At 37.0% G+C, this 25,053-nt stretch overlaps 1 protein-coding gene across 7 annotated transcripts in view; it reads left to right on the forward strand.

Annotated features, from left to right (window-relative positions):
* The first annotated feature begins 23,133 nt into the window (after positions 1 to 23,133).
* Positions 23,134 to 25,053, forward strand: part of RBBP8 (RB binding protein 8, endonuclease) — a 113,266-nt gene continuing 111,346 nt past the window's right edge. For 2 of the 7 annotated variants that reach the window (XM_058277539.1, XM_058277540.1), the window contains exon 1: positions 23,463 to 23,721. The gene's annotated coding sequence lies outside the window, so the exon portion shown is untranslated. Of the gene's footprint in view, positions 24,002 to 25,053 lie in introns of all 7 variants that reach the window. The other 5 variants (XM_004465112.3, XM_004465111.5, XM_058277538.1 and 2 more) reach the window with 5 other exon arrangements.

Genomic DNA, 25,053 nt, shown 5'->3' on the forward strand with positions numbered 1-25,053 from the left:
TAAATATCCAACTGAGATTAACATGTGATTGGAATGTATCTAACTTTTGCATAACCCCACATGTTTATAATAATAGTCTAATTGCTAGCTGATGTAATGGGTATTCAGAAAGTTGATTTGAAATTGTTATTTGTTTATCTTAAACGATGGCTGGAATTACAGATGGACTATAGTCACTAAACCCTATGACTTAGGGGAAAAGTTGGGAGGAAGTATTCTGGGAGAAATGTTGCTTGTTGGTCTTTGTTTCTTTTGAACTTAGTCCTGAGAAGCATGCAACAAACCCTTCCAGGTAGAAAGTAGCAAGAAACCACAGAATCTGCCTTTGCTGCTTTATAAAAACAAAAAGGGGGAAATGTTGTGGGAAACTGGCTTACCTGTTCCCTATTCGTTGCACTTGTCCCCAATTTTTGAAAACATTGCTGTGCTGATGAGGAACAGCTGCTTTGGAGTTCCTAATAAATATGATGTGGAAACTTGGGGAGAGGCTCTCAGTTCCAGAAGCTGGGAGTCCCCTAGTCTCATCTTTGTCTCCTCTTTTGTGTCTCTCTCCGTCCATTATTTCGTAAAGTTCTGTGTTGCCATCCCTTGGAGCCAACCTACCGCTGAGCTGGTTCTCAGCATTGTCTTCTTTAACATTTCTTGTAGTGCGTGTCTGCTGGTGATGAATTGCTTTAAGTCTTTTTTTAAAAAAGGCTTTATTTCCATTTTTCTGAAAGATAATTTGGCTGAGTATAGAATTCCAGGTTTATAGTTTTGTTTTGATTTCAGTACTTTAAAGTTGTTGTTTCATGGTTGCCTTGTTTCCAATGAGAAGTTTGCAGTCATTCTTATCTTAGTTCCTCAATATAGAATGTGGGGCTTTTTCTTTAACTGCTTTTGAGATTTTCCCTTTATTATTGCTTTTAAGCAATTTGATTATAATGTGCCTTAATGTACTTTTTTTCATTTTTCTTATGCTTGGGGTTCATAGAGCATCTAGATTCTATGGGGGTTTCATTTTTTTCAAGATCAGAAATAATTTGGTCATTATCTCTTTAAATATTTTTTCCTTCTCCCTGCTTTCTTTTGGGGACTTCAATTACATGTATATTAGGCTACTGAATCTTACAGATGTGTCACTGATTAATTTTTCAGTCTTTTTACTTTCTGTGTTCCATTTTGGATAATTTTTAATTCTATGTCTTCATATTCACTAATATTTTATACTGCAATGTCTAATCCACCATTAATCAAACCGAGTGTATTCTTCATCTTAAACATAGTTTTCATCTCTAGAAGTTTCATTTGGGACTTCTTTTTTATCTTCCACATATCTACTTATGCTTAATTTTTTCTCTACCATCTTAAATACATAGAATATAGTATAATAGTTTTAATGTCCTTGTCTATTAATTATATCATCTCTCATTTCTAGGTTGCTCTTGACTAATTAGTATTTCTCATTAAGATGAGTCATCTTTTCCATCCTTTTGCATGAATCATAATTTTTCATTATAAGCCAAATCTTTTAATTTTTACTTTGTGGGGGTGCTGGATCTTTATTTTTATAAATATTCTTGAACTTTTTTCTAGGATGCAGTAATTTAGAAATAATCTGACCCTTTTGGTCTTGCTTTGAAACTTAATTAGGCAGGACCAGAGCATTTAATTTTTTTTTTTTAACAAAATTCACATTTAGATTGAAATGAACTGTACAAAATTGGTTTTCTTCCAGAGCATCTAATTTTGCTCTACTACTGAGCCAAAGCTTTCCTGAGTGCATGACCCAATGCCTAGTGAATTATGAAGTTCTCCTCTCCAGTTGGTGGGAAAAGGAATCCTGTAGTTTAGCAGTGTGAGCCCTAGGTATTTTCCCCTCTAATCCTTTCAGGTGGTTCTTCTCCTGGCCTTCAGTAGTTTATTCACACACACGCATAGATCAGAACTCATGTAAAGACTCAAGGATGGCCTTCTGCAAATCTGTGGAGCTCTGTCTGGGCAGCTTTCTTCTCTTCGGTGTTTCATCCTATGTTTCTATCTGCTGTACCATCCCTGGACTCCCTACTCCATCTCAATTCTCTAAGACCTGGGTTCCTTTTCTCCTCACCCATAGCCCAGAAATTCTCTCCAGGCAGTAAGCTGATGTAATTGTAAGGCTCACTTTGTTCCATCTTTCTTAGGTATCACTGTTCTTTGTTGGTTGATGTACAATGTCTTGAAAACCATTATTTTATATTTTATCCTTGTTGTTGCTGTTGTTGTTTCAGGTAGTAGGGTAAACCTGATTCCTTTAACACCATCTTGGCTAGAAGCAGAAGTCTTTTTTTTTTTTTTTTAGGTACTGGGGCCGGGGATTAAACCTAGGAACTCATATGTGGGAAGTTGGCCTTCAACCACTGGGCCACCTCAGCTTCCCTCAGTTGGCTTTCTCGTTTGTTCTGCTTGTTGTTTTTGTTTTTTCAGGAAGCACTGGGATCCAAAAGACAGGTGGGTGCTCAACTGCTTGAACCACATCTGCTCCCAGGGCTTCATTTTTAGTGTAATAGCATCTGCAATCTTCTTTAGAGAACTTCTCTTAGATTACTAGAGCCATTTCTCATGGAGATACTGAAAATATGAATATGTCAGGAAGTTTACATTGCCCTGGGTAACTATTAGCCAGTGGCTGATTCTGGAGTATGATAAAATAGCCCAGCTCCTTTGCCTCCAGGTGAGGTAAACTCTGTTATAATTTATGCTTTGGAGTTCCTTGGGATCAGGGTGATGCTATCATACCTTTCTTATTCTCCTTTCTGGCTCTGCTCCCCACTGGTTTCACACTGGGGCACATTTCTAATAAATCACTTGCACCTGAATCCATGTCTCAGCACCAACTTTTGGAGACCCCAATCTAAAATCAGCTTGCACTTGAAAATTGATCTTCTGTAAAATGTCTCTTCAGCTGATCTATCTTGCTTTTGCTTATGCATTTTTTCTGAATTGTTTACTTGTCCCCCCAAAAACCTTAGAATAAGAATTTTTGAGCTGAATAGATATTTAGAAATTATCTGGTCAAACGTCCTCATTTAAAAAATGAAGCAACTGAAGTATAAGTGTTAAATTACTATCCATGTTTACATAAACTAAGAGTAATTGAGGCAACTCTGAAATGGGTTTCCTGATTTAGGCTTATACAGGTAAAACATGTTCTTAATTTCATAATGATCAGGTTTTATTAGTTCTTGCGCAATACATTACAAACACCTATGCATATTGCCAGATATAAATGTTTGTGCCTACTTTTGTTGCAGGTTCAAGTTTATACTTATATTAGTTTGATTACCTTTCCCATTTTATGATCTTCAAACATTAACCCCTGGTGATGATTTCCTATTACCATTGCATCAATTGGAAACCATTTCCAAATCACTGGGGTAGTTTGGCTTAATTACATTATAGAAAATAACAACTGACTTTTTTTTGTTTTACTCATAAAGTAGAATATAATTCTGGCTCAATGTAGATGACATTTTGTCTTGTCATTATGGCAAGTTTAATATTGCTGTATGATGTTGTCAAAATGAAATCAGAAAAAAACTATACTTGGGGAAATCTAGGTTGAAATAAAAGAAAATAAACTCTTGTGTTTAAGAAAATACTTCAAATTTAAATCTCATACTATTATTACTCTGAATAAATGTGAAAAAATGAAATTTATGATACAAGAGATACTGCACATTTTTTCATTAATTAAAAACTACTGACTATGCCAAATCATTCCCTCCTCTGGAGATAATTCTTTATAAAACTGGGCCTTAATGGGTAAAAAGGTATAGATGAGAGAAAGGAAGGCTATTGGATAACCACAGGCTGATATAAATGAAATTTCCAGGTGAAAAACAGGGAAGAAATTCAACAAAAGACCACTGTGTCTCCCAGTCAAACTCTACCATTTGGGTAATATTACTCTTTTAGAATTCAAATCCCCTCATAGGTGATTAAATGTGTTGGCCAATCACATAATTGCTTTTATTTTTATAGATTTATTTATTTCTCTCCCTACCCCCCCCCCCCCCGTTGTCTGTTTTATGTTTCTATTTGCTTCGTCATCTTCTTTGTCCACTTCTGTTGTCAGTGGCATGGAAATCTGTGTTTCTTTTTGCTGCGTCATCTTGTTTAAGTTCTCCGTATGTTCGGCGCCATTCCTGGACAGGCTGCACTTTCTTTCACACTGGGCGGCTCTCCTTATGGGGCGCACTCCTTGCTCGTGCATAATTGCTTTTAATGAAAATAACACCTAAATGTTACCAACCTGCATGGAAAGAGTTTGCTTAGGGAAAGAAAGGATAACAATTATGAATGGAGAGTTAATTCGTCCCATTCCCATAGAAGGTCTGCTGCTTCAAGATAATGGTTAATATCCTGGGCTTAGGAGGCGGACTACCTGGGTTTGTAAAAGTGCCTTTACCACTAAACAGTTATTTTGTCTTCAGTAAATTACCTAATTTCTGTGTCTCATCTTCCTCATTGTAAGATAGGAAACAATACACAGTGTCTTTCTACTAGCAATTAAATGATGAAAAAGTGCTTAGAAGTATGCCTGGAATTCATCAGCAATGAATAGCTGCTATTATTACCATTATTAGATACTATAAGAAAATGGCCATACAAGCCGTTCAGAAACTCTCAATGTCTCATAGCTGAAAAAATGGGTAGAAAGTGAAAAATAGGGTATCAATAAAATTAATAAAATGTAGTGATTAGTAATGGAAGAAATTGTAGCAATGATGTGGAGAAAGTGGCCACAGTAGCTGCTGAGGGTAGGAAGAGAGAAGAGATATGATGTGGGGGCATTTTCAGGACTTGGAGTTGTCCTGGGTGGTACTGCAGGAACAGATGCTGGACACTGTATGTCCTGCCATGGCCCACTGAGTGGACTGGGCAGAGTAAATCACTATCCATGTGTTGCAGCAGTGCTCCAAAATGTGTTCACCAAATGCAATAAATGTTCCACAATGATGAAAGAGGTTGTTGATGTGGGAAGAGTGGAGTGAGGGGGGTGGGAGGTATCTGAGGACCTCATATTTGTTAAATGTAACATTTAAAGAAAAAAATAGAGAAAAAAAAAAGAGTATAGGAAAGTACTATACTATTTCTAGGTTATTGAATGTTTTATCATGAAAAAAATATTATATATGACATGTTTCATTGCCTTCTCTACCCATAATCCCCATCATAAGAATCTTCCAGTTCACAGCACCACAGGTCTGAGGCCTACTCAGCCAGGTTTGTACCATGGACCCATGGACACCTGACCCAAGTCCATCCAATGATTTGGGTGACCAAAAACCTCAAGTTCATATTCCCTTCCTCTCTACCTCCCTTCCTTACTCCTTTTCTTCATCTCCCTTCTGCTTCTTTTCCTCATTCTCCTCCTTCTTCTTTCCATCTCTCTCTCTCTCTCCACCTTCTTTCTTTTTCTTTCCCTTAGTCACCGGCTATGTGAATTTGAAGTAAAAAATCAAAGCAACTTCAATAAGTTCCTAGGGAACAGTGACTCTATAGAGAGCTGCGGTCTTGGGGCTGTCAGCCATGTTTAACCTGAGAAGAAATAGGGATTCTTCTGAATTCCATGTCTTCATTTTTCTTAAATTACTCTTGTTTTGGAGCACATTGTCCAGTAGTTCCTTAAGAAAAGATGTATGGGAGATACAGTTTGTGAGATTTATTTGTTCAAGAGCTATATTTATTCCACCCTCATAGCTGATTACAAGTTTGAATAAAAATAGAATTCTTGATTTGTAAATAGTATTTTCCCAGAATGTTGAAGGCATTTACCCAATGCTTTCTACATTTCTATTTAGTGTTAAGAAGTCCTGTGCTATTCTGATTCCAGTTCTTGTTTCGTGACCATTTTTGTTTTGGTTTTGGTTTTGGTTTTCTCTCTTTCATTAGGTGTTTAATTTTGCTTGTTATTTGGTGAGCTTTTCCATCAGAAACAGTTGTTTCATTTCTGGGGAAAAATGTTGAGTTATTTGATAATTTTCTATCCTCTGTTTTCTATGTTCTTCCTTGACTTTTCTTAAGTGTTTGTATTCCTAGATTAATTTTCTTATTTTTAATTTTTTTCATCATCTTCTAATTTCCCTCTTCTTTATCTTTCTATTTTATTTTCTAGAAGTTTTCCTAAACTTTATATTCCAGCTCCCTCTGTTTACTTTATTTCTATTATATTTTTTATCTTCTATTTTTAATTCTACAAAAGTTCTGTTTTTAGGTAACATTCTGTTATTTCATGTAATCAGTATCTTCACTTATTTCTTTGAAGATGTTATAATGTGGTTTTCATTCTTCTGTTCCTCACATTGACTCTTTTTCTCTAACCTCATTTTATCTTTTGGTTTCTTTTGGTCTCTGTTTTTCATGTTAGAGTTTTCTACATGTGAGAATGAGGCATAAAAATGCTGATATGCAACTCTGTGCACCTGGGTGAGATTTATTTATTTATAGTAAGGTGATGTTGACTGATAGCTTCTCACTAGGGTATGGTTTTCAACTTGATACTATTGATATTTTGAACCAGATTATATGTTGGGGGTGTTGGGTACTGTCCTGCGCAGTGTAGGATTTTATCAGCATCACTGATCCCTACCCACTATATGCCAGTAGGACAACTTCCTTCACCCCCACTCCATTTGTGACAATCAAAAATTTCATCAGATGTTGCCAAATGTGTACAGGGGGGCAAAATCACCCCTAGTTAAGAAATACTGCATTAGAGTAACTAAGGTCTTGAGATTTTCCCAGAGAGAAATTCTCTAGTTTCCTGCTTTGGGAATAGGAAACCCAAACCTGGTTATCAGCATTCAAAAGTCAAGCAGAGGAATTACTACAGTGTAGGTTCTTTGTCTTTTTTCACCATGTGTTTCCTGTACCTGGCACGGTTCCTGACAAAGAATAGACATGGATAATTTGAGTTGAACTGTCGAAATTTCAAAGTAAGATCTCTCGAAGTTATCCCTCATGTATAGAAATAGGAATTCTTACAATTTTAGAGTAGGGTGGTAGGAGGATCATTTGAGAACAAGGAAGATAACACACCCAGGGAAATGTTTAGTCAACCTACACCTTATTTCCCTTCCTCTAGAAATGCTTCCTTCTAGCTCTCAGGTCATTAACCTAGTGTGGACATCAACCTTTTCCCTCAAGGCTAAGCTAGACCATGCAAGTCCAAGTGGACTAGGAGAAGTGGTTGGACATTATGGGATTCTTCTTCACTGTAAATAAGCTGTTTCTAGAAGCTTCAGTCTGCAGAGAGCCCTAGAGCACTGAAAGGGCTACTTACCTCTTGATGATAATAGATCACTTATATATATATCTACAATGAGAGGTTTATAATAATGGACTCTTGCTATACTTGACACAGATCTACCCCTCCCACTAGAACTTTGAATTATTTTGCTGGAGGCTACAACATTTTGAGTAGTTTGTTGGGAGTTGACGGAAGGTGGGGATAACTTACCCTGTACAAGCTTAGCAGAGCCGCTCCAGCATGTTGGGCTTCTCTTTGATGCAGACTGGTTGGACGGGTTCTGGATCTACAGAAGAACCGGTTTGACTAGACTGTTATGCCAACATATTCTGGTTTGATTCCATGTTCCACAGATGGTAGAAACCTGCCCAGCCAGTTAAATGAAAGGCATATTAGGTTTATCCATTGCACACGGTATATAGCTTAGATGCAGCACAACTCTTCCACACAGAAGTAGTGTCTAGCAAACTCTAGTGTGGTCCAGAGACGTGGCTTCTACTGGTTTAATACTTAAGTTCATAGCTTCAGGGAAAGTCAGCAGTAAAACACCTTCTGCTTTTGACCAAAAGTAAAGATTTTCTAAATAAACTGAAGGGTAAGTTCATACATTTTTAAAAATATTTTACAACTTTATGAATTTTGGGGGGAATGTTGAATTAAGATGATGTTTAAGAAGGTAGTATCTATTTTAGCATGCTAATATTAATTATACCAATGCTAATACTATGCCTTTTCTGGAAAGCTGGCTAGATATTGTTTTATGACACTTGCATAGATGTCCATTGCTTTGTTTAGATGTTATTTGATATATAATACATTTTTACTGCACTTTTTTGAAAGTTTGGCATGGCTTTAGTAATTTAAAAGGTTGGAATGAATAATTTTGCTAAATACATTTTGATTATCTTAAGCCACCTGCTTCTTTGATAATATACTATTATGTTTCACAAGCTGTTGCTATATGGATATATGTTTTATGCATTAAATCTAATTTGAATAGAAATAATTGCCTTTTTAAATAAAGCAAAACAAAAAACAAAACAAAACAAAAAAGCATTTGCCTGCTTGGTGTTCTTAAGTATGTTAGAGGAAAAATTCACAGCCAAAATTGAGTATGAAAAATGAAGATTGTGGAATCTGGTAACTGATTAATTATTTGAGCTCAAAAGGACTTCTGAGCTGAATAGAAAGGAATGAAGACAGGTTTTGTCATGCCTATTAGGTCTGAAAAACTTTTTAGGTTAAAAAAATGTTGGATCTTCCTGTCATTTATACTGTATTTTAAAATAATTCTTTTGCTTCTCTCTTTCATTGATCCAATTAATTTATATTAGTAGTGTTATTTCAAAGGAAAGTCACCACTCTCTTTACATTTATTTTGACATACCAAAATACTCCCTTAGTTATTAATATAGGTTAAATTAGAAAAACACAAATTTTGTGGCATTCAATTTAACATAACAGCTGACATATGGATTTATCTGGGAATTTTTTTAGAAAATGTAACATTTATACTGAGTACTTTCTTTTCAAGAGCTGTCTTTAGGCCATCTGAATAGGACTTTGCCTTGAACTGAGCAAGCAAGACAGAGGCATCCTTGTAATTGTTGCCAGTGCTGCACTGTTATTATGTTCAAATTATAAAACTATAAAATTTCCTTTGGGTGTTAATAAAGAATAAAGAAAAAAAGTGAGAACAAATGTTCAGAGAAGACTTAATTTTTTTGCAGGGAAGCCCTCTGGACGCCGTTAGTCCTGCTTCAAGGCAATACTATGTAAAACTTCTGATAATTCAGCTACACTACTGAAAAGCAGTATAATGTGTATCTGCAAAAAGAATGTGCTGATTCAGCAAACCAAAATTAATTTCATTCAGTATAAATTGTATTCCGACGACTTTAGTTGTTTAAATTTCTCCTCTTAATTAGTTTCCAGTCAAGGTACATATATATATAAATAGGGCATACTTTTAGAGTACAATGTTTCTGGTTAATATATTGCATATAGTGACTTTTAAAAATTTAAAACATAATGTGCTTAAAATGCAGATCATATTGTCTTAACATAAACTTAATTTGGGATTCCAATTGATTGAGCATTTTTTTATGTTTATGATTTTGAGGAAAGATATTTAGGAACTAGCTACATTATATATTTCATATGAAATCCATGGGTAAAATTTCAAATCTAATTCTATATTTTGGGGGGGATTCCAAATACATGAAAATCCTATTAAGTGGCTTTTATGTATTTTCCATAAATTGATTCCTTTAAAATATTCCAACATTGCAATATTTTAATTAAGAATATGTGAAAATTATATATCGAATTAGGAATCTGTAAGTATATGGATGTGTAGGTTTTATACAGCACCTTGGGGCCCAGTTAAAAAAATGTTCTACTCATTTAAAAATCTTTTTATTCTTTAGGTCTAATCAGGGATGTGTTCCTTTGTCTTCATCCCTAGTCATACAACTTCACACAATGAATCTTTTGTCAACAATGCTAGCTTTCTGAACTATAACCTCTTTCCTTCCTGAATATCTTCATGTTTCCTGCTAAAAGCACTTTGAATCACGAAATTTTCAAGCCACAGGGAATCTTGGAAAATAACTAATGAATCCAACTCCTTATTTTTGACTTGAGGAATGAAAAGCCCAGAAATGTAGCATAAGTAACTACTGTACAATCTAAAGGTAGAGGTAAGGCCAAAATATCCCAGTTTCTTGAATACCAGCCTCTCCTAGTAGTTTTTTCATTACCTTACACTGACTCTTCTGAATACTACATGAAATCTAATCTGCTTTCTAAGGTATTTGCAAAAAAAAAAAAAGTACAATTGTATTGTGTAGTTGCCTAAGAGTCTTTGCTGAACTGAAAAATCATTTGATTTTCTATTTTAATTGCCCTCAAACATTTTTGGCAGTGGTTTAATTTATGGGGTTGCCATTTGGAAAGGAAAGTGACTACTACTTCAAACCTAATCATAAAATGTTGTCTCAAACTGATAAGACTGTCTCACAATCTTAATATTTGCTCAGATTATTTGTGGTTCTGTTGTCCATTTTGTAATACTGTTTTAAACTGTCTCAACTGTTTAAGCATTCATGCATTTTTATCATTCTGACATGGATATAGTTTAGGGTTTACTTAAAAATTTAGTACTTCTAAAACTTGGTTATAACTGGCAGGAAAATTTCAATAAGGTTATGAAAACCAAAATATCAAGATTCAAATTGTATCTTAGAGGTGATAGTACCCACTATTTAAGTGGCGGGTTTTTAAAACAGTGCTTTGCACACATACTCAAAAATGCTTTAAAGATTTTTAGCTTGAAAAAGTCCTAGAAATAGGATAAGAATGCGTGAAAAACAACAGCTCCAAAACATTCCCTAATTTCAGTTCTGATTCCTTTTTCTTTTCACAGGTATGGATACTTTCACAGGTAGGGATGTTACCTGAGGGATGCTTCTGAATTTGATAATTTTAGTTCAGTCCAAGTGGACCCTTTTGAAAACAATAATTACTTTCATTTCTTTTTTATCTTTACAATAAACAGAAAGCATAGCACACTGAAAAGCATATGGGCTTTTAGCCAAACTAACATGGGTTTGAATATTGACTCTACTACAATCTATATCATTATTGCCCCCAACATTTTTGGCACAGTGGCTCAATGTATGGGTTAATTTATCCACAAATTATTCCATATGGCTTAATTGGAAATTATTTAACTCAATTAGCTTTCTTTTCTCCATCTGTAGGTTAGGGTTACTAATGTCATTTTCTAAGTGTTGTTGAAAAGCTAAATAAGATACTGTGTGTAAAACACCTAGCATAGTTCTTAAAACATATTGCTAAGCAAAGATTAGTACCCCCACACACACCTTTTAACAGAATAATAAATTTCATTAAATAATAGCTTAAGAGAACTCAACGCTTAACTTAGAATAAACATTTTATTTCTGTCAGAGAAATAAAAATTAAATCAGCAACTTTGGTGAAGCTTAAGATTTAATGTTGGAAAACATTTTAATCTTGCTAAATTTGCAAAATTAGTAATGAATATACTCCAACCAAATTAAATGCTTACTTCAAAGAAGGCTTGGTTTAACTTATTTTGGGAGGAATATACCATTGTGATGAAAATGTTTCAATAATTTTTAAAAACTCAAATTATAGTTATCTATGCCAAAAGAAGGAAGTGGGATATGGACAATCCATATTACAATACCTTGCCAAGTATCTGAAATTTTCCAAGGGAATTTTATATATATTTTTATCTATTATCTCATATGACATTAAAAGAGTTAGCCAAGAATTTCCATATGCTCTTAGAATTGTGCTCTATTACCAACTGAAATATTTCTTCAGAGTTCTAGAATATGTTTTTTTCCCAAAAAATCTCACTGCTGAATTAAATTTACTGTAGGTTAATATTAAATTATATTTCACTCTCTTGATAGTAAATAATGATGGAGACAGTGAGTCCAAAAAATATGTTGAGTATTAAGAAATAAGACAGAATAGGATTTTGTTTTATTAGCCTTCTCTTTACACCATTAGTGAAGGATGAATTCCAGCTCTAGGATTATGGGAATAGGTGAACACAAGACACTTGACACTGGACAGATGAGGCTGACAGCAGTTTATTAGTCAGAAATACTCACAGTCCAGGGGAGGAGGAAAGCACCAGTCAGGACCACATGAGGTTTGCACTCAGGAATAGAGTGAACAAACAGGTGCTGTGGGAGGCAGGCTTTGTAGTAACAAGGTGTGAAGATCCTTGGTTCCTGTGGGAGAATGTGATTGGCTTGTTTGAATTATTCCATGGGCTGGCAGGGGACTGAAGCCATTCACCATGATAGGGAGGGCTGTTTGGTTAGGGGATGTACCTTATTTGCTGGAGCAGAGGGAGAAAGGAATTTATAGTTAGGACAATTGACGCCCTCTCAGTTTTACCATATGTTACGGAAACATGTAATATTAATTTTAGGCCATACACTAAAGATTTAACATTTTCTAAAGATAATATTAAATTAGCTTCAGACTGATAAATCATCAGGATGTACCTGATGAGCAAAGTTCACACATAAACTATTTATGAAATGTACGTCACTGATCAGAAAGGAGTTCAGAATACTGTGACATTCTAAAAACTTGTCTTACTAAAGTTGAGTCAATTGACACATCTTCTAATGAAAGAATAAAAATGGTGAAACAGGACTTAATATTAGAACCAATAGAGAGATCCATTTATGACAAACTGATCTTATTGCACTCTCACAAAGCTCTTATTAAACTTAAATTTCTTGAAAGATGTTTAATTGCTATGCAAATAGCTTTCTCCTGTTGTCATAATTTGAATATATATCCATAGTAAAGGAATTTTATCTCTTAAATTTTAGAGCATATATATAGATTATACACCTGAAGAAAAATTACCACTTAACTGATTTTTCCCACTAATTATGTATTCTTAAAGCTATTTCATTAGATACATAATCAATTTAGCCTTTTGTGACTCTTCACTAAGTTAGTATTTAATTTGCATTTATTTTTGTACATTTAGGGTATTACTATAAGCAAATGAAAAGGAGGCAAGAGGAATAACAAAAATTTTAAAGATACTTTAAAAGTATTTCTATATAAATGGCTAATTTGGATAATTCAGGACTAACCAAACTTGCTACAAATCGAAAACTAATTCAGAAACAGCATTATAGATCACCGTGCTAAAAACATAAACCTTAAAAGTAACCAAAAAACTATTATCAGAGAAGTCATGTATTAGTGACAAAGTAAAAATATAACTTGATTGGCAAATTTTTAGTTTCAACATTACATTTTAAGTCTATTCCTTTAAAGGTTCTTTTCCTATCACACCTACAAAGATTTAGATCAGGAGTGAGAAACACTTCCTTCTAATACAAAACATGGAATTTTATATCTAATGGATTACTGCATGGACCTTAAAACATTAAGAAATATAAGCTAGATTACAATTTTAAGTGGCTTGCTGAAGAATATTTATGGACATGGAGCAATATTATAGACTTGCTCTCTGATGAGGTCTTCTATAAAAAATTTACATGTAACATATACATGTCTAAATTTGGAGAGCAGGGGTCTCCTGACTTAAAGCAGATGAAATACAGTCTGAGATGGTAAGTTCTTTAGTTTCCTATGCTTCTCCTGCAAATATCATGAAATAAGTTGGCATAAACACTGGGAATTAGCTTAGAGTTTTGAGGCTGAGTAAATGTCCAAATCAAGGCATCAGGGTGATTCTTTCTTCCCAAAGACTGGTTGCCTGCAATTCATGGCAAAGCACATGACAGCATATGCAGCTTTCTTCCTTTTCTTCCAAGTTTCACGGCTTTCAGCTTCTTGCTTCCATGGCCTTCTCTCTCTCTGTTTGTCTATTAACTCCATTTATAGAGGACTACAGTAATAGGACTAAGTATCATCCTGAAAGAGGTGGATCACACCTTAACTACAGTAGCCTCCTCTAAAGGACCTACATACAACGGATCCACACCCACAAGAATGGATTAAAGAACATGTGTTTCTGGGATACAAACCACCACAATAAGATCATTCACATTTCTGAAAATATTAATATTGTAATCAAGAGTACAATAATTTAATAAATACTGAATAAAAACCATGTACACAAGCAGTTTAGCAAGCTGTTGAATTCTACTCTACACACTTTCAAAGCAACTGTTTGACAAAATTTAAAACAAATGTATGTTGCCAGGAACAATTAGTATAAAACAGAACTACATTTTTAACTCTTAAAAACTATAAGATACAACTAACCTACCATCAGGGAAAGGAAAACATGCAATTTTAGCAAGCATGTAAGTTAATATCAAGTACAGTCACAAGGCAGATTTTATAAATTATTTGATTCTCATTTGGCTACTTTTTGTCAAAAAAAGAAAGTTACTCTAAACCTGGCTAAAGGCCATTCAGCAAGAAAAGTTCTTCAGTCAATTCTGTCAAATTAATACCACAGACTTTCCCCTCTAGTTTTACTTGTTAAGATACGAGTGTTTACTTCTTTGAGATGAATGACAAGTTGTTCTAGTTCCATCATAAGCCTAAACATCTAGCATAAATTAAATTCTCAGCAGTTTCTTGGTACAATAACAAATCATATGCTAATATTAAAGTTAGAGCCAAGAAAATAATGAAATCACAAGTCAATATTAAAGTTGGAACCAAGAAAATAATCCCAAATCAAACTTCTACAAAGGAAGAATACAATGCTTATGAAATAAACCTTGGGTTATTTTTTAAATTTGACTTCCCATTCTGTGGTTTTTTGGCTTAGTTTATTGGAACATTTGATAAATGGTGCCATGACACTATGTTTAGTCTCTGTGGAGCCAGTTAGCTTTAATTTTTTTTCCATAGTCACAGATTATGTCAAGCAGTATAACTACTGTAATAACCTAGCAATATTTCTCAAAGTGTAGTCCATGAATCATCTGAATCCCCTGGGAGATGCCTATTACTAGTACAGATTGATAAACTCTCTGTTGGGTAAGTCCTAGGAATCTGCATATTTACATATTTTCTAGATTATTCTAAAGCCCACTAGAGTTTGAGAAGCAGCAGGGAAAGATTCCCCATTTATAAAAGACATTGAGCAAGGATGTATGAGTCCCTTCATATCCAACCTATTATCACTATCAGAAAAATATCCTCTGATATACACATTCAACCAATCTTGGGTCAGTATTATAATGCATCCTTACAAATGACTGCATACAATTAATATGACTGTCCCAATTATGCATGCAAAGTTTTAAAACTTAAATCTTCCAGTGATAATCTAAAAAGAATGGAATGGAAACCATCTTTTTCCTTTATCTTTTAGTTTGGGTTCTCAGTGGAGAGCCTGGTATCTCAGCTTATGTTCAGGTTCTTTATTTGGGAAGTCATCTCAGGGAACAGGAGTGGCAGGATAGGAAATGGAAACAGGGAAGGAGGAAAACCCAAAACAAGAGTGCTTCATGAGTTCATCACCCAGTATGGGCTTAATCTTTATATATTATTCAGAGCCATGGTGTACCTCAGAATTGCCTGGATGCAAGAGAGGAGCATTTATTCACCAGTTCTGACTCTCACAGGTTAAGGGCTGCCATTTGGGTTGTCCATTTCCTCACAATTCCTGGTTGCGCATGTGTTTCCAGTGGCTTCACAGAAGCCCCATCGGCCGAAAGTCAGGTTAGAAGCTGTCAGATTTTACCTGCATGTATCTGGCTGCCACACCAATAGCAAGCAGTATCCAAAAGGTATCTAATACACAACTATTACAGGATGAATACAGTCAAATTGTTTTTTCCTTACTTCTCTCACTGTAATATTAACTAATTCAATATACAATAATAATGGATTTTCTGAGAAAAAAGTATAGTAATTTCAAATGGAAAGTGAGGAACTTACGCCTATTTTTGTCCAATGTATTTGATCCATTCCCACAAACCCTGAGGGGACTGAAACTTGATCTTATGGGAGAAAGGTATTTTCTAATAAACTATAATTTATTTCCTGAACTTGGTTGCCAATTTTAAAGGGCAAAAGAGCAGCAAAATGAACAATTAGTATGTACTCTGTAAATACTCTGATGTCCAGCATTGATCCTGAGATTTTATTAAGATTACTTTGGTAAAATTATAGTAAAAACAGATTGACTACACTGGACCCTCAAGTAACACTTCTCATTATAGAGAAACATGGGATTTTGAATAGTACAAGTTTGTCTTGGACTGTGTCCAAGAGGGTCTGGTTACAAGAACTAATTCATTATAACCTATAATGTGATCCTGGAGCATGGCTCTGAAGAATACATTATATGAATGCCCTAGTCAAGTAGATTATTAAAAATAGAAAAACTGACAATCAATCCTGTGCTTTAATTAAGTAAATGCCTTATTTGCTTGCATAATGGAAGAAACTTAGTTTTGAGAAAGTAAAGGAGAAATCGGGACAAATTAAAAAGAAAGTGAAGTAAAAGCATGTGGCCTTTTCATTTAATTAAAAATAGAGTAAATATCTGAGTTTTTAAATAACTATCTCTCTTAGAAGGTGATTAAAGTAGCTAATAAACTGATTAAGGATGAAATTGAGAGATGGGACTGAAGAGTGCACAGCAAATAAGAAAAAGTGGGGACAAACAATGCTGAACAAAGAATAATAACAGATACCTAGACCCTATTTTCAAAAGGGGAAATCAAATTCATGCAAGTCTTTACTAAATTAGCTCAGATTACAATCAACCTGATACCAACACTCTCTTTCTTGAATCTGAAGCTAAGATCATAAATCACTGTTAAGTAAATTATTTCTTTCAACCACCAATTCCTGAATAAATTAATAAATTAGTTTCTCCTTTTTATACAGCTTTGCATCTGGGCTATGTGAATTTTTAAATCCCTTGGAATAGAATGGAAATAATAACAATATAATAATATTATCACATAAATTTAATTATGTGAATAAAATAAGATTATATATAAAATAAATGAACAAGTTATAATTTAATCCAATTTATAATTATAAATCACAATTAGAATAACAATTCAACAGCTTCACAATTCTATTACTTTAGCAATTGAAGAGATCTCTTTGATTAGCTGTAGCTCTTAAATCTACCTATGATTAATAACAGTCTTATAGTGATTAGATACATATATACATCTCATTCAAACCTATCAACAATCCTAGGTATACTCAAGATATATGGTATCATCTCCATTTTATTGGTAAAGAAACTGAAGCATGAAGAAGTTCAATTATTTGGTCAGCAGGATTAGAATTCAATCAACAAATCAGGGTGCTGCTGCTTCCCAATATCAATCTGTATAAACATATTACTATATTGCTGTAGTTTCTAGATCACATCAGGATTTGCCTTCTGCCTGGAATATCTTCCACCACTCTGTTCTCAGTAGGTAAACTACTTCAAACTTCTTGGAAGTTTTCTTCAGGAAATTTCACATGAATATTTCATTCTAACACCACCACCTTTGGGCACAGTAAGAATCAGTATTCTCATTTTCTAGCTGGGGAAATAAGACTTGCAGAAAACATGCAGATATTCAGAAAGAGGGCCAGAGCTTAAGCCCTGGTTTTATCTCCCACCTAAAGCTTCTGTTCACAGTACTAAGAGTTTGGGATTAAGGTGTTTTGCCTTCATTGATACTAGAGAACAATCACATTTTTTGGAGCACTTCCTACTTCGGTCCTTTCTGAGATTACAACAAATTTCAAAGGCTTTCAATCCACTTACTTTTTTTTTTTTAATTCTTCCCCCCTTGCAGCTTGCTTGCTGTCTGCTGTGTCCATTCGCTGTGTGCTCTTCTGTTGTCTCTATTTTATTTTTATTTTTCCTGCCCCCCCCCCTTTGTGGCTTGATTGTTGTCTGCTCTCTGTGTACATTCACTGTGCACTCTTTCTTCTGTGTTTTTACTTGTCTCCCTTTTTGTTGCGTCACCTTGCTGAATCGGCTCTCCATGGTGTGTGGGCGAGCCTGCCTTCACAAGGAAGCCCCGGGACACGAACCCAGGGCCTCCCATATGGTAGACGGGAGCCCAACTGATTGAGTCACAGCTGCTTCCTCAATCTACTTACTTTTAAATTTACTACATAAAAGAATCCACATTTTGGGTCTGACAAAGCTAGTGTAAATATTTCTGCTAATTCCACTGAAAGTCAATTTATATTCTTCTTGCAAATGTCCATACCTATTGTTAGGCAAATAAAAGATATTCGTGTCTTAATTACTGAGAAATATGGTTATTAATGCAAGAAAATTTTTAAAAAATGAACTGAGATTGATCCACTTTAGCTCTGACTGAGGGAGCCCTGTTTATTTCCAACTCAATTATGAGACTCAATTAAAATTGCTATCTAAAAAAAAGAAGAAAAAAGAAAAAGAAAAAAAAGGAATAAAAAATTGCTATCTAATTTTAAAAGTATTTTAGTAACCTCTTAAAATGTGAAGTTTTCTAAAGTAAACAGAAAAATTTACTGGGATTGTGAATTAGCTAGCCTTTAGGTAGTAATGTTTTCTGGTTAAAGTTTTTGGTTAAAAATTAGTTATTTTCTCAGAAAACATTTCCTAAATTAAAAAATAGAAAAGCACAGATTAAGTTTTATACAATGGGATCTCAATTGACAAACAAAAAGAATAAAGGCTGAGAGAATTAAAATTGTTAAAAATTATTTCTATGATTAATTTTGTTTACTTATTGTTACTAGAGTGTTTATTTGCCTTATTTATAAAAACTGTGTGATAGGTACGTTTGAATAAGAAATACTTATTAAATAATGGGATTTGCTATTATGCATGATTTTCAACTTACAGAAGGGTCTGGGAAAGTACTGGTTGCATAAAATGAGGTCCTACTATATAAATTCTATTATTCCAAAACAGCATGATGAAATCATATCCAGAAGACTGGTTTGGAGTGTTGAATTCTATTATCTACCAGTTTGTACATGTAATGCTAGTCCACCCACCTTTCAACCTGTTGCATCTGTGAAAAGATGAAAACAATATTCATTCTATCTTTTTGACAGTTATGTTTAGGTTCAAAGGAGAAGATCTATAGGAAAAGTACATTGTATTTTATCACTGTTAATTGTTCTTAGATCCACCTCCTATCAGTATTTAAACAAACCACCTTTCAACTCATAGGAATTTCAGAGTACTATCAATAATTTTAAAAGGTACAATTCCTATGTAGCCTGTATTATCTATGCTTAGCCTTCTATAAAAAGGGTTTAGACAGATCTGTACATAGCATATTAAGGTGGGAGTGGGAAAGAGATGGGAAATGCCCAGCAGAAACAGTGGAAATTGCATTAGACTGGAATCTGTGTCTCCTAGTCCCAACTCCATCATGGTTCTCTAGGTAAATCATTTAAGCTCAATTGTTCATTCAACATTCATTTGTTCATTGTATATGCTAGACTTGTGCTATCCAATACAGTAGCCACTAGCTACATGTAGCTTTGAACACTTAAAATGTGGCTCACCCAAACTGAGTTGTACTGTAAAGGTGAAATACACACTGGATTTTGAAGACAAAGTACAAAGAAAAAAATACAAATATCAATCAATGTTTATATTGATTACATGTTGAAAAGATAATATTTTGGATAAACTCAGGTAAATAAAACATATCAAGTTAATTTCACCTATTTCTTTTTACTTTTTGAAATGTGGCTACTAGTGAATTTTAAATTGCATATGTGGCTTTATTGGATAGCACAATGCTAAGGATCTGGTAAGAACTAGGAATACTGAGAAGGGTAGAGAAAGCACAGTTTCTGCTATCAAGGAGCCCACAGCCAGTTGGGGAATATAATAACATATAGAAATAATTACAATATAAGCGTGTTAGGTGCAATGAGAAAGTTATGTATAGAGTGCTGTGGAAGACTGAGGAGGGCCATTTGTGAGAGTAGAAGGGTGTAGAAAGAAGGGATACAAAAGAAGTTAGGCTAGTCTTCTAGAAACAATACTACCGGAACTTAGTCTTAAAGAATAAGTGGCAAGGTGAAATGTCCAGAATGGGGGTGGAGGTAATTCCAAAAGATTGTATGAGCCAAGACAAAGAAATAGCAAAGGGGAAGAGAGGAATAAAAGCAGTTTCCTGTTGATAGAGGGAAAGGATGTGATGTAAGGTAGAGTGTGTACAAGACTAAGAAGGGTTTTAGTGACAATTTAAAGGACCACTCTCACTGCTGTTGGAAAATACACTATAAGGGGAAAACAGTAGAAGTAGAAAGATAATTGATAAATATTTTAGAAAGGTTATTGCTGTTGAAATGGTTTGACGTAATGGTGGCTTTGACCAGAGGAAAAGAAGGTGGTGAGAAGCAACTGGATTTGGATTATATTTTTATCTGCAAAATAGTATTGCCTAATTGACAGGGTTGAGAAAGGAAAAGGGAAGGTTAAGAAGATCACATTTGTTGAGCCATACCTGTTGTCTTGTTTAACTAAGGAGGCTGGGTTGTCTGCTAAGAGTTGAGGAAACAATGAAGGTTTGGAAAACACCAAAGGACACATGAGAAGGAGCTGAATAAAGGCTATTTTAAAGGTCAACTGATGTCCTATATGAGGTTTGAAACCATGTACTTTTACTGATATCAGTCTAACCTGTTATGTGATTTTCTCTTCACACTAAGCTACTCAGTTGTATGAGTTAAGCAAAGATTGCAGAATCAAATAATTTCATTTTTAATGGCTTAAGTTATATGATTTAAAAATCTACATGCATTTCAAAATTTTACAGTTCTAACAATTTTTTAAATAGAGCATCTTAACCATGGGCCTCAAATGGATTATAGGTGCACTGAGACATTAAAATCCCCACTCCTAAGCAAGGCTGTGCTGGGCCTGGGGGACTTTCTATCACAAAATGTAATACACATATTCATTTGCTAAGTATGCCATGATTGATAATTTCGGGAAACATTGTTCAAAGCCATAAAATATGGGAAAACCAGTATTTCAAAGAGTTCAAAATAGCTGCTCCTCTTTAAGTTTTCTCAGCAAATCTTTGGGCACTTAATAAGTTATTCCACGGTATGGGTCTTTTTTTTTTTTTTTTTAGGTACTGGGGTTCGGTATTGAACCCCAGCAGCTCTGGGAACCAAACCCAGGAACTTCCATGTGGGAAGCAGGTGCTCAACCTCTTGAGCCACATCCACTCCTGTATGGGTCTTAAAGCTACTTTTTGGGGTAACTGTCTATAAGTATGTCCATCATTTCCACTGTTAAAATGACCACTATAAAACCTAAGAAAGAGAATCTAGGAATTTTTAATATATTCAAAGGGTACCACATACATAAAAAATAGGAATCCTTCAAAGGTTAGCTCATTCATTCATTAATCCACAATGAACTGACTGTGGCAGGCACTGGGTTTTGGAGATAAAATGAACAAGACATGATTTTGACCTCAAGAAATTTACAGTCGGGAGGTGGGGAGACACATAAATTTAAATAAGTGCAAGATAAGGAAGCGCATGGTGCTGTGAAAGCATCTAATAGAAAAGTCCAGTGAAACAAGATAAAAGAATGATTACTAATTAGTTAGGCAAAGGGTGGCAGTGGCTTTAGCCAAGAATTCCAGGCAGAGGGAACAACATGTAAAGGGCCTGTTTCCTAGAAGACTAGCTTTCATGGTACTAAAAGGCCAGTGTCGCCAGAAGGCAGAGCATGTTTGGAAATGAAGCTGAGAGGTAGTGGAAACAGTTCAGGCTTTCTTCAAAGAGTAACAGAAAGCTACTGAAGGATTTTATGCAGCATAATGACATTATCAGAGACACTTTTCAAAGATCACAGTAGATATAATGATCTCAAAGTCAGCACAGTTTAAGGTGGGAGGAGAGTAATAGGTCAGGTCACTCTACATGATAGTTTTCTTCCGGACCACAAGTAGAGTGTTCAGTTGCTACACTGTTTAATGAGTTCTTCTATTTGTTACAAAAGATTCAATTCCATTATAAGCATTTATACAAGCTTTGCTCTGCCAATTATTCCTCCTAAATTGTCTTAAAAATGGCATGGTGAATTTTTCATTCATTTTCTTTAAAAAGTGTTATGAATTAAGTGACATCTATTAATATGTGAATAAATGATGGCTACCATTACAAGGTAATGAAGGTTCAGTAACTCTTTTAAAGATACCAACTACGGCAGTGCTAGAAATGGTATGTAAACATCCTGTTACGATGCCCAATTTCAAGGAGAAAGTTATGTTTTTCCTCTCTCTTTTTTAAAAGATTTATGTATACCCCCTCCCCCACCCATCCCCCCACTGTCTGCTCTCTGTGTCCATTCACTGTGTGTTCTTCTGTGTCTGCTTGTATTCTCACCAGGTGGCTCTGGGAATCGATTGTGGGATCTTCTGGAGTGGGGGAGAGGCGATTACTCTCTTGCACCACCTCAACTCCCTGTTCTGCTACGTCTTCTAATTTGCTCTCCTCTGTGCCTCTTGTGTCACCTTGCTGCGCTAGCTCTCCCCATGGCAGGCACTCCTGCGCAGGGCGGCTTTCCCACGCTGGGCAGCACTACTGTGCAGGAGACACTCCCACATGGGCCAGCACTCTGCGTGGGCCAGCTCGCTGCATGGGCCGGCTTGCCCTCACCAGGAGGCCCAGGCAATGAACCCTGGATCTCCTGCTTGGGGGACAGGAGCCCAATTGCTTGAGCCACATCCGTTTCTCTGTTACTCATCTCTTAAGAGTTGGGATGAGTGGGAAAATTACCTTCATTCACACTTAACCATCACACTTTATTACTTTATCATTAAAATTCCTAATGGTCTACAACGCTCCTTCTAGAAAGCAAGCTAAAATAAAACATTCCGTCAGTTTGAATATCATAAACAGGCAGCCATAGGAAAACCTGATGTTGCTTTAAACATTACCTAACAGCAAGTTGTCCCAACAAATAATGCTGGTCCCTTATTTCCCTCTTCTTTCAGGTTCTCCAGAAACTTTCAATGTAATCTCAACCAAATATGCCTCGTTTTAATGTAGGGAGTTCTGTCAGGTCACATTATGAAACTGTAGGCAATGGCTACCAAGCAGAAAACTACTATAGATTGATCCGCGTCCATTCCCACATCAGTTAATTTTAACTCTCCGTTTGGTACAGGTCACTCACAGGCTTTCTCCGAAATGTGCCTAAGTCAGACACACCGTAAGGATAACCTGTACCTAAGACGCAGGACTTGAGGCTCTCCTGGCAGAGCGGCTTGAATTTTCTCCAGGTCATTTCAAAATCGCTTCGGCGGTCGCCGGGCCCTCTGAGCCGCAGCCACCGCCCTCCTTCCCGGGCGCGCTCCCGGCAGCCGTCGCCCTCCTTCCCGGGCGCGCTCCCTGCAGCCGTCGCCCTCCTTCCCGGGCGCGCTCCCGGCAGCCGTCGCCCTCCTTCCCGGGCGCGCTCCCTGCAGCCGTCGCCCTCCTTCCCGGGCGCGCTCCCTGCAGCCGTCGCCCTCCTCCCCAGGCGCGCTCCCTGCAGCCGTCGCCCTCCTCCCCAGGCGCGCTCCCTGCAGCCGTCGCCCTCCTCCCCAGGCGCGCGACCAGCGCCTCTCCTGCCAGAGCGCGGGGGGCGCGGCTGGGCCCGCCGAAGGAAGGGGCGTGGCGCGGCGGGAACTCCCACGTGACGTCGCGCGGCCCCGGGCGGGCGGGGCGCTCTGCCTGCGAGCTCTGCCCGCGGCCCTCGGCCTTCCCCCTCCCCCTAGAAAGTGCGGGCTGCCATGAGGGGCGCGAGTTCCCGCCCGGGGGTGGCGGTCTGGTGAAGGAAACGGGCGAAAGAAGAAAAAGCCAGGGGTCGTCTCTTCACAGCCCCAGAGGGGGCCCGCCTCCTAACGGCGGCGTTCGGAGTCTCGAGGGAGCCTTGGGAAGCCGTGAGTAAGGGGCCGCTCCCTCCCCCACCGCAGAGATGTTCGAGCTGCTACTTCCGGTGGAGAGCGGAGCGCGCGCTGCACGCCGCGGTTCGCTCCCGGGGTGCGGGGCGGCGCCCAGAGCTCAGGCTGGGTCTGAGGAAGTAGTCTGGCGCACGCTGAACGAGGCGGGAGGATTTACTCGCCCTCGCTGCAGCTCCCTTCGTGTCCCGCGCGGGCGAGGAGACGTCTCGGCGCAGAGCCCGCCCCACGCCTGCGCCGCCGCGCGTGCCAGTCGCGCCTGGTAAAGCCTGCCGGGCGTTTTCGGGAGACCCGCCCGCGAAACCCGAGCGGCGCGTGAGGAGAGGTCGTGGCTCAGGGGCCCGGGATAGGGGTCCGGGCCTCTGCCCTGCTCAGAGGACAGCTCAGACCCCCTGCTCAGTTTTTCTAGGTGCCCTGTGGGATTCGAGACGCGTCTCTGCCTCTCTTGACGGAGCACCTTCAACGTGGTGGTTTACACGGCCCAGGGGCACACAGAAATGTCTTAAATTATTGCAGATCGACGAGCCCAGATTGCAATTTGGAAAGCCAGATGTACAATTCTGAGAAGTTCAGGAGCATCATTGTCCCGCGAGTAACGGGCCACTGCCCAAAGAGGGATGCCGACAAATACTGGGCGTTCCATCATAGGTTGGAGAGGTTTTCCTGAGTCAGGATTTGCAAATCTAGTATGGTTAAGGTGTTTTCATGTGGTTAAAAAAAAAAAGCCACTTAACTTAAAAATTTTTTACTTCTTTGAATAGAGATGCGTTTCTTAAACGAGGCTTAAGTTTATACTCTTGGTTCTAAACTATTAACGCTAGTTTAAATCATTAAAATAATTAAAACTTTGTTTTGACTTTAATTAATACAAATAATTAATCAGCTCCCCACCCCCCTTTTTTTGGCCAGAGAGTACCTTGTAGTTATTGGTATCACGACTTGTTTTAGCCCTTACGAAACTATGTCCTAGCTGTGTGACCATGAGCAATTCACTAATCCCTCTAGTCTCCCTAAAATGAAATTAATAGTAATAACTTTTGTGAAGTTCTGAGGATTAGATAAGATGAAAGTCAACAGCACGGTCCCTGGCATATAGTAAATACTAAATGGTGGCTTTTATTGACAGTCATATAGGCCGATTTACTTTTTAGGGTTAAAAATAGTATAATACAAGTCTCTTTGGAAACAAAGCTGTACTAAAGCAGTGCACTTCATCCCACTTTTTAAAACTTTATGGTGAAAATAATAAACAGTCACAAGTGAGAAACTCTAGAATTAGGGACCTCCTCATATCTATCACCCAGGTTTAGTAAT

The sequence above is a fragment of the Dasypus novemcinctus genome, chromosome 16, assembly GCF_030445035.2.
Source record: "Dasypus novemcinctus isolate mDasNov1 chromosome 16, mDasNov1.1.hap2, whole genome shotgun sequence".
NCBI classification, from domain to species: Eukaryota; Metazoa; Chordata; class Mammalia; order Cingulata; family Dasypodidae; genus Dasypus; species Dasypus novemcinctus.